We start from the raw sequence: 8475 nt of genomic DNA on the forward strand, positions 1-8475 counted from the left end.
TATTTTGAATATAACCCCTGAGTGGACCTACATCAGGCCTTCCCACACTGTATACATGGAAGGTCTAATTTTTCTTTAGTGGTTATAACGTAACCACATTGGGGTATATTGAGATGCATACACTCTTCAGCTTTGTGCCTCATAGGCCGCCTTTGTAAGGACGCAGAGGCGTCTGCTCTGCACCTTAGTGCATAGAAAGCATCAGTCAGAGGTGTGAACAAGAAATTTCTCTCTTCCTGTGCTCTCTTTGGTCGGTCTGGGGCTACATCATGCCTTCTTCCTTTCATACGTTTTCTAAGACTACCTCCTCCTGCAGAGACAGGTACTACTTCATCAGGAGAGTGGTGGCCCTGAGAGGAAGACGGATGCATACACACATGTAATTATAAAAGAATGCAGCCTGCCATACAATGGCATGGGACATTCACGGAGTAGGGTGATGTCAAGTGACTTGGGTTGTTGGAGGATGAGGGGGCAGTGAGTTTGCATAAGGAAGCAGGGGCTAAATTTCATTTGATCAAGCCTGGACACTTCCTGCAGGTGTTGAAGAGTCTCTGGAGGGTTGTAGACACAAATCTTCCCATTGGACTTTAATTTTAAGAATGCAAACTGTGGGGCACCTGGGTGGCTCAGTCGGTTAAGCTGATTCTTGGGATCAGCTCAGGTCATGATTTCAGAGTTCATGGGTTTGAACCACCCGCCTCCTTCAGGTGCCACCCTGACAGTGCAGAGCCTGCTTGGGTTTCTCTCTCACTCCCCTGTCTCTCTCTGCTCTCCCCCACCCCTCTTAAATAAATAAATAAACTTAAAAAAAAAAGAGAATGCAAACTGTGACAATGATGTGGAGAAGAAATAGGGTGGGGTGGGGGAAAAGGCCAAGTTTGGATTGTAGAAGACTAGTAGGTGGGCCATGACAATAATCCATATGAAACAAAATAAGACCCAAATTAAGGTAGTGTCATAGAAACAAATTTGAAAGACATTTCAGATGCAGAATCAACTTAACCTGAAAACTGATGGAATGGGGCTGGAAGGAGGAAAGAACCAAAAGGGTTCCCAAGTTCAGGCCATGTCATAGGTAGGTGAGGGTTTCATACTGTGATAATAGAAGGTGGGCCAGCTTTGCCCCAGGGTGGGTTTAGGGCTGGAGGGGATTCAACCTCCTCCTTGAAGCCTTTCCTGATTGACCTAGCCAGAAGGCTCTCTCCTTGAAAATTTGAAAGCTCTGAGGAATTGTATCTTTTCCAGGATAACCAAAAAAAAAAAAAAAAAAAAAAAGACCTGAAGGGAAAATTGAAGAGCCATGGAAGTCTCTTTTTGCATTACCTCTGCACTAGAAACTGTCAGTTACTGAGTAGTAATAGGGGGATGTCCGCACCCCTGGGTGTGGGTAATAAGGGAACATTTTCTGTACAGAATTTGAAAAACAAATAAAGGTACTTTTAATTATCACCATGTACCAGCAATTCTGACAATATGAGTGAGAAAATATTCTTCCCCCTCATAATATCTTTGTTCTAAATTCTGAATAATTACTCTAAACAATATGCATGTAAATTTCAAATTGGCACATCTTTAGGACCTCCCTTTTGATAAGCATTGCATCCTACATGAAAGCTCAATCAGAGCACTTCCCAGTGGCAGGGCTGCCTCTGGACACATACAAATTCCTGTGTTCATTTCATGAGTAAATTTTAAGGCTCAGAATCGCTGGAGCTTGCTCTAGCAGCTTGTGTCTCTGATCCCTGTGACACTACATATTCCTTTATTTCCCGAGTAGATTTTAAATAAACAACAATATCATTGTGATTATGAAACTAAAGAAACAGAACGTGAGCCATCTCATTGCTTTCATACTATCCAACTACATTGAATATTTATTTATTTAAAATCTAAAACAATGAGGGGAGTCTAGGTGGCTCAGTCAGCTGAATGTCTCACTCTGGATTTTGACCCAGGTCACAATCCTAGGGTCATGGGATTGAGCCCCGTGTTGGGGCTCAATACTACACATGAAGCCTGTGTGGGACTCTTTTTCCTTCTTTCTCTTCCCCAGCATCTCTCATGTTCTCTTTCTTTCTTAAAATTAATTAATTGATTGATTAAATCTAAAACAAGGAGTTCCAACTATGCAGTATAATTTGCTTCCAGGTTTTGAAGTTTAAGATTTCATGTTTTATTGATTATTATCTATATAACCGCAATGTATTTTTCTCCAAGTGTTGTTCTATTTATTTTTGTAAAAAAAAAAAAATTTTAGTATTTATTTGAGAGAGAGAGTGAGAGAGCGAGAGCGCCCCAGCGGGGAAGGGGCAGCGAGAGAGAGATACAGAATCCAAAGCAGGCTTCAGGCTCCAAGCTGTCAGCCCAGAGCCCAACTCAGGGCACCAACCCGCAAACCATAACATCATGACCTGACCTGAAGTCAGTTGCTTAACTGACTGAGCCACCCAGAGACCCCCTTCAAGTGTTGTTTTAAAATTAAAGAATGAATCAAAATAAAACTTAACATTCAGGGTACAATTTAGTAATTGCCTAAATTGTATCTTTTGTAGAATTTTAGTTTTAATAAAATTCATTTATTAGTTACTGGAAAATTATTTATATAAACTACCATATCAGACTATATCAATGTTGATGCTGTTTAAGTAGTTACAAAATTATTAAATAGATAGCCGTGCATTTTTTTATATTCTAATATTTTAAAAATATTTTTTAACTTGCATGGTTTTGTATAGGAAGTTTAAGAAATATTTCTTTTTTGACCATTTAAACATTTGTTTCATTTCATGATTTCTTGTAAGGTTTGATAGATGAAGGCAGAGGCAAGAGGAAAGAGAGAGACCAAGTTATGGAGCCAAGAAGGCCTTTATTGGAGTCTGCGATTCCCGGGTGAGGTTCCGTGACTCTGGAGTGGGGGGTCAGGGAAGTCACGCCTGGTATGGGAGAGCAAGGTGTTTTGTGGGTGCAGAAGTTCCGGGTTTGAGCTCAGGTGGGCCGATAGCCAAGTAGGGGCATCTTTGGACAGTGGCAGGATAGGATTGGCTGTTTGCTTTGGTGGGGAGGGGGATGCTGGAATTCCATGGTGAGGCATTCCAGTTTGAGATAGTCCAGATTGAGAGTGGGGGTCGTCAGTCCCTGGCGGTGCCTGGACTATTATCTGACCCGCAGTAAAATGGCCGCTAGTGCTTTTCAAATGACTCGGGTCGTCCCAGGTCTGCAAGTGGGGGTTGTCAGTGCTCGCAGCTCTCCACAGCAAAGTGGCCACTTGGTTGCCTTCCCATGGCAACTCTTACATTTCTGAAAACACTTCTTCATTTCGAGGAGGAGGCTGTTAAAAATGATGCCCTCTGGGCATCAAATACGCTCGATATACCCTGGGCGTGGGGTATGCATGCTATTCTAAACAGTCGTGGTTTCCGTAAGCTTCTTTATAATGTAAGTCTTCCTAAACTTAGGGTTCCTTCAGAAGGAGCACTTCATCATAGGAAAAACTGAGGTAAAAGAAATTCCATTCTTTTACTGCATATGTTTATTTGAATTATTTTTAGCATTGAAAATTACCTATGTATTAGTATGAATGTTTGAGAATAACATCAGGAACAATTAATGTTGGCCGATATATCCCAGCCCAAAGCAACTGTGATCTTCACCTCTTTAGAAAATAATTGTTTGACAAGACAAACCCCTTGGGGACAGGTTTTGATTTCCTCAATGTCATGACACAGCTATACATAATTCAGTACAAGAAGTAAAGTGTCCACCTGCCTGTCCGATGGAGAACTGGAAAGACGCCATTTAGCTCTGGCGGCTTTGCTGTGCTACAAGCATCCGCTTGAATCTCAGGGAGCAGGGAAGTGTCAATACTTCCTTTGTATGAAAAGTGAGTACTCTTGGTGACTTTTAATGCCTGTTGGCAAGCCTGCGTTCATCTATTCATTCCTTCATTCAAGAAAAATCACTGTGCCAGCCAATGTGACAGTGATCACCCTGCTAAGAGGATGTAGAAATCCCAGGGATGTTTCTATAATCCCATCGTGAGAGCCAGGGATGTGGTGGGTACCCTCTCTGTGCACTCCCCCAACCACACAACCACATAGGGTCGGACTAGAAGGGATGTTCGCTGTGCTACCAGCATTGAGTGAGAGCCTGATGGCTAAATGGAAAGGCAACATATTGTAGGAAAAAGAGAGACTTAGAGCTGGTTTTATCACATCAGTCACACACTGAGGGAGGTGAAGTTGTGTATGTGTTTGTGTAGGAGAGGATGGTGGGTAAGAATTGTCCTATTTCCATCCTCTTTTACAGAGATTGAGGACTGGAGAGACTGGGTGGCTATCTCAGCATCACACAGTGTGTTAGTATTTGAACAACCCTGTTTGAATAAATATTCCAATTTTTAGCTATTTTCATGACTTTTATCAATGTCCCAAAAGAATCATGCTCTGTATTTTCTCATGGTGAATAAGCAAAGCTTAAGTGTGTCACACCTAACGCTTATTGCATTTATTCTGAAACGACCAGTAGTTTCCATGTCACTATTTGAGAAAACCATGATCAAAGTGGGTTTCAATTTCCTGAATTTGCCATGAGGTTCCTGGCTTCTCTGCCTTTGCCCTTCCATGTGCTCAGTCTTAAAATGCCTCCCCTGTCCCATTCAGAGCTCTGGTTATCAAAGGGCTACTCATTCATTAAGGTTCAGCTCAAGTACAACCTTTCCATTTAGCCTTGTCCCAATAGGCCCAGCTGAAGTTAATCCTCTGTACACACAAGTGAGGTCTACACCTCTTTATAGTGTTATTTCATTCTCCTATTTGCCAAATACCTTCGTTTCCCTTTAGAAGGCAAGCCCCTTGAAGGAAGACGCCTTGCCTTACTTATTTCTTTACCCACCAACAACTAACCTATGAGGACACACAAGATCCTGCTGAGCCCTACTTTCAACTCAGATAAATCTGAAAATTAAAAAAATGGTAGATAGTAAATTTGTTCTGGGAAAATGGCCTTGTTAATCTCGTTTCATCAATTAAATGCTAAGCTCCTTGAGGGCAGGGGAATCTTTGTCTAAAACTACCTTGTTGTTTTCCACAATGTTGGCACCAAGTTCTAGGCTCCATATACTATGACTGACTCATCCAAGTACATGAAAAGGGAAGTGAGAAGGTTGAGATCGTCTATTAATTTATTAACTTTAGGGGGGATGGAGTTATGGAAATGTGAGTTTCACTTGGCTCTTCTGATTCTGGCCCCTTCACTTTTTTGTTGTAAGTCTAACCACATCCAGGTGTTATATTGCTAGGCACTTCCTTTTGGTAGATTACCTTACCCTGTCTCTTCAAGTTTTTGAAAACTTCATGCTCACAACTTGGCTTTTAGTTTGCTTTCATTTCTATTTTGAATTTTTGGAAGCGACTGAATTAGTAAGTCTTAAAGTCAACTTGTATGAGGTCTTGATGCATTTATAAATATATAATAAATACTCACCAGTTTTTAAATGTTCTCTGAAGGGCCCTTGTCTCGATCCGGTTCCTGGAAACTCAACCAAGTTTCTGAACAGAAGTAGGGAAGATATGAGCAGAAATTACAGTGAGAGGTTTTTTTTGGAGGTTAGGAAATAACTAAAAATGAGAATATTTATGTTGGCAAGAGTATAGGAATAAAGCGGAGCAGTAAGATAAGTAAAACAGCATGTGCAATGCAGGGCCAAAAACTGTCCCCCACTTCAACATCAGAATAGCCCTTCACCTGCCTTGTCTTTAAAAGAAAGGTTAGGTTGGGGCGTCTGAGTGGCTCAGTCAGTTAAGCATCTGACTTTGGCTCAGGTCCTGATCTCCTGGTTTGTGGGTTTATACCCTGTGTCCGGCTCTGTGATGACAGCTTGGAGCCTGGAGCCTGCTTCAGATTCTGTGTCTCCTTCTCTCTCTGCCCCTCCCCCACTTGTGCTCTGTCTCTGTCCCTCAAAATTAAATAAATTTAAAAAAAATTTGTTTTAAAGAGAGTTTAGCCTATCATCTCGGTTATGCTCATGTTTTAATTGGTGAGACAGTACATCTATTCAAAAGGATGCTTGAAGATGAGTGAAAAGAATTAGTAAAGGGGATGTATTGGATGTATCGCTGAGAGAGGAGTTGAAAACAGGGAAAAACAGAGCCCAGAGGAAAACCATCAGGATGTAGGAAAAGGAGCTTAAGGAGAAAACACTCTCAAGACCTTAGCTCTAATGGAAAAATAGAAACGTATGGACCACTATAAAGTTCTTAAGTAAAAGCAGTCTGGCCTATTTTCATTATTTTGATTTACCAACACAGAGAGCCAGTTCAGTAATGGAATATTCTATGACTTATATGCACTCATCATGTAAATCATGCTAAAAAATTAAGTGGTTGTCATAAGCTGGTGCCATGTCACTTGCTTACATGCATGAGTCACCAAAGGGACGCTATAATCCAACAATTATCAGAGAGTGAATATACACATTCTAAGTAATTGAAGTTTGCCCCTTTGGAGGCCAAAACATTTTTTGAAGTCACTATTTTTGATGAAATTCTTTGTAAAGTGGATTGAACTCTTTTTTAAAAAATGGAAATATTAAAACTAATGGAAAGTTTTGCTGTGGATTCAGTCTTCTTATTATGAACACAGTTATTACTCTGCTCTATAACACAATCATTCCCTCTGGGCTAATTAGGAAATGGTTATGGAGTTGTAAGGATTCTGTATCAAGTGAGAGGAGTTTGGGATCTCGCCATATCTATGTTGCTTGTTTAGAGAACATTTCTTCTTCACGTATCTTGGTTCTCAGTGGCATCCTAGATGTTGAGATTACCAGGTAAATACTTTCATGATAGGTTAAATGTAATAGAACTTACTCCATAATATAGATAATGTAAACAATTATTGTTCTTGGAGTGCCTGGGTGACTCAGTGGGTTAAGCGTCCTACTCTTGTTTTCAGCTCAGGTCATGATCTCACCATTTAGAAGTTCAAGCCCTGTGTCCTGCTCCTGCTTGGGATTCTCTGTCTCCTTTTCTCCCTCTGCCTCTCCCATCTTAATCTCTATCCCTTTCAAAAAAATAAACTTTAAAAAATAATAAAAATGGGGCACCTGGGAAGCTCAGTTGGTTAAGCATCCGACTTCAGCTCAGGTCATGATCTCATCGTTGGTGGGTTCAAGGCCCACATCAGGCTCTGTTCTGACAGCTAGCTCAGAGCCTGGATCCTGCCTTCCAATTTTGTGTCTCCCTCTTTCTCTGACCTCCCCTGCTCACTCTCTCTTTCTCCCTCTCTCTCTCTCAAAAATAAATAAAACATTTTTAAAAATTAAAAAATAAAAATAATAAATAATAAAAATAATTTTCTTGGCTGCAGATTTTGTGTATAATTGATAATTACTAACAGAAGTTTCCTAGAAGATAATAGAAAATCTGTTTCCAAGAAAAAACTCTCCCCACCAAAACAAAGGGAGAAAATTTCCTGTATGTTAGACCAGAAAAGGTACATTGTGTTCATCCTCCCACTTTGGAAGACAAAACATCAGGTTATGTCAGAACATCCCATCTTTCAACAAGTATCTTGAGCTGCATGTGTCCTACATAGAAAAAGTTATGGAAAAAATTGCAAGGCAACACTAAGGCCTTTGAGAAACAAGTGAAGAACATTTCTAATGCCAAGTCCTATAGGGAAATAGTTGTCAACAAAAGTTCCTCTCTCCTACTTATTGGAATATATCAGAGCTCATAATAGAAAATGTGATTACTCCCCAAGACACAATAACAGACTACTAGTTAATGAATTACAGAACAATAGACTCTAGTATGAGTGTGAATTGTGAGTCCTCTTATTATAAGCATATAGCACTAGGCAAATGTTTCACTACATCAATTTCCTTATCTGTAAAATAGGTTTCATAATCATATATATTTTATTGTGAAAATTAAATGAGTTAACGTATTTAATGTGTTTTGAATAACCCCTAGAATATAATAAATAATTGAACAGAAAGTGTTATTATTATTTGCAACTATTGAGGTAGCTACCAAATAATAAAATAAAATATTTTATAATAATAACAGTCAACTTGACAATAAGTTTTATTTAATAAAATAAAAAATATAGTAAGTGCAAAAAATAATATTTTGGAAATTGAGGAAGCTATTGAACAATTGAAGACATTTTTTTGACAAATACTTATTATGTGCCTGCTATGTGCCAGACACTGTGACACTAAGGGTTAATATACTGGGAATGTTATCTGGGAAAATTATAAGATCATACTGGAGAAGTCTTTGGCAGAAACTGGTGAGTCTCAAGTATCTGGTCCTTCCAGAGCATATTTGATTTTAATTTTGTTTTCATCTTTCAGGGGAAAGGTCATGTACTGAACAACTGTATGTAAAGAGATATTCCGTCTATAATGTGTCAGCAGGGAGTTCATTTAAATTGGAGTGCCCTGTGAAATACTGTACTAAGGAACCT

This window comes from Suricata suricatta, chromosome 5 (assembly GCF_006229205.1).
Source record: "Suricata suricatta isolate VVHF042 chromosome 5, meerkat_22Aug2017_6uvM2_HiC, whole genome shotgun sequence".
In the NCBI taxonomy this organism is placed as follows: Eukaryota; Metazoa; Chordata; class Mammalia; order Carnivora; family Herpestidae; genus Suricata; species Suricata suricatta.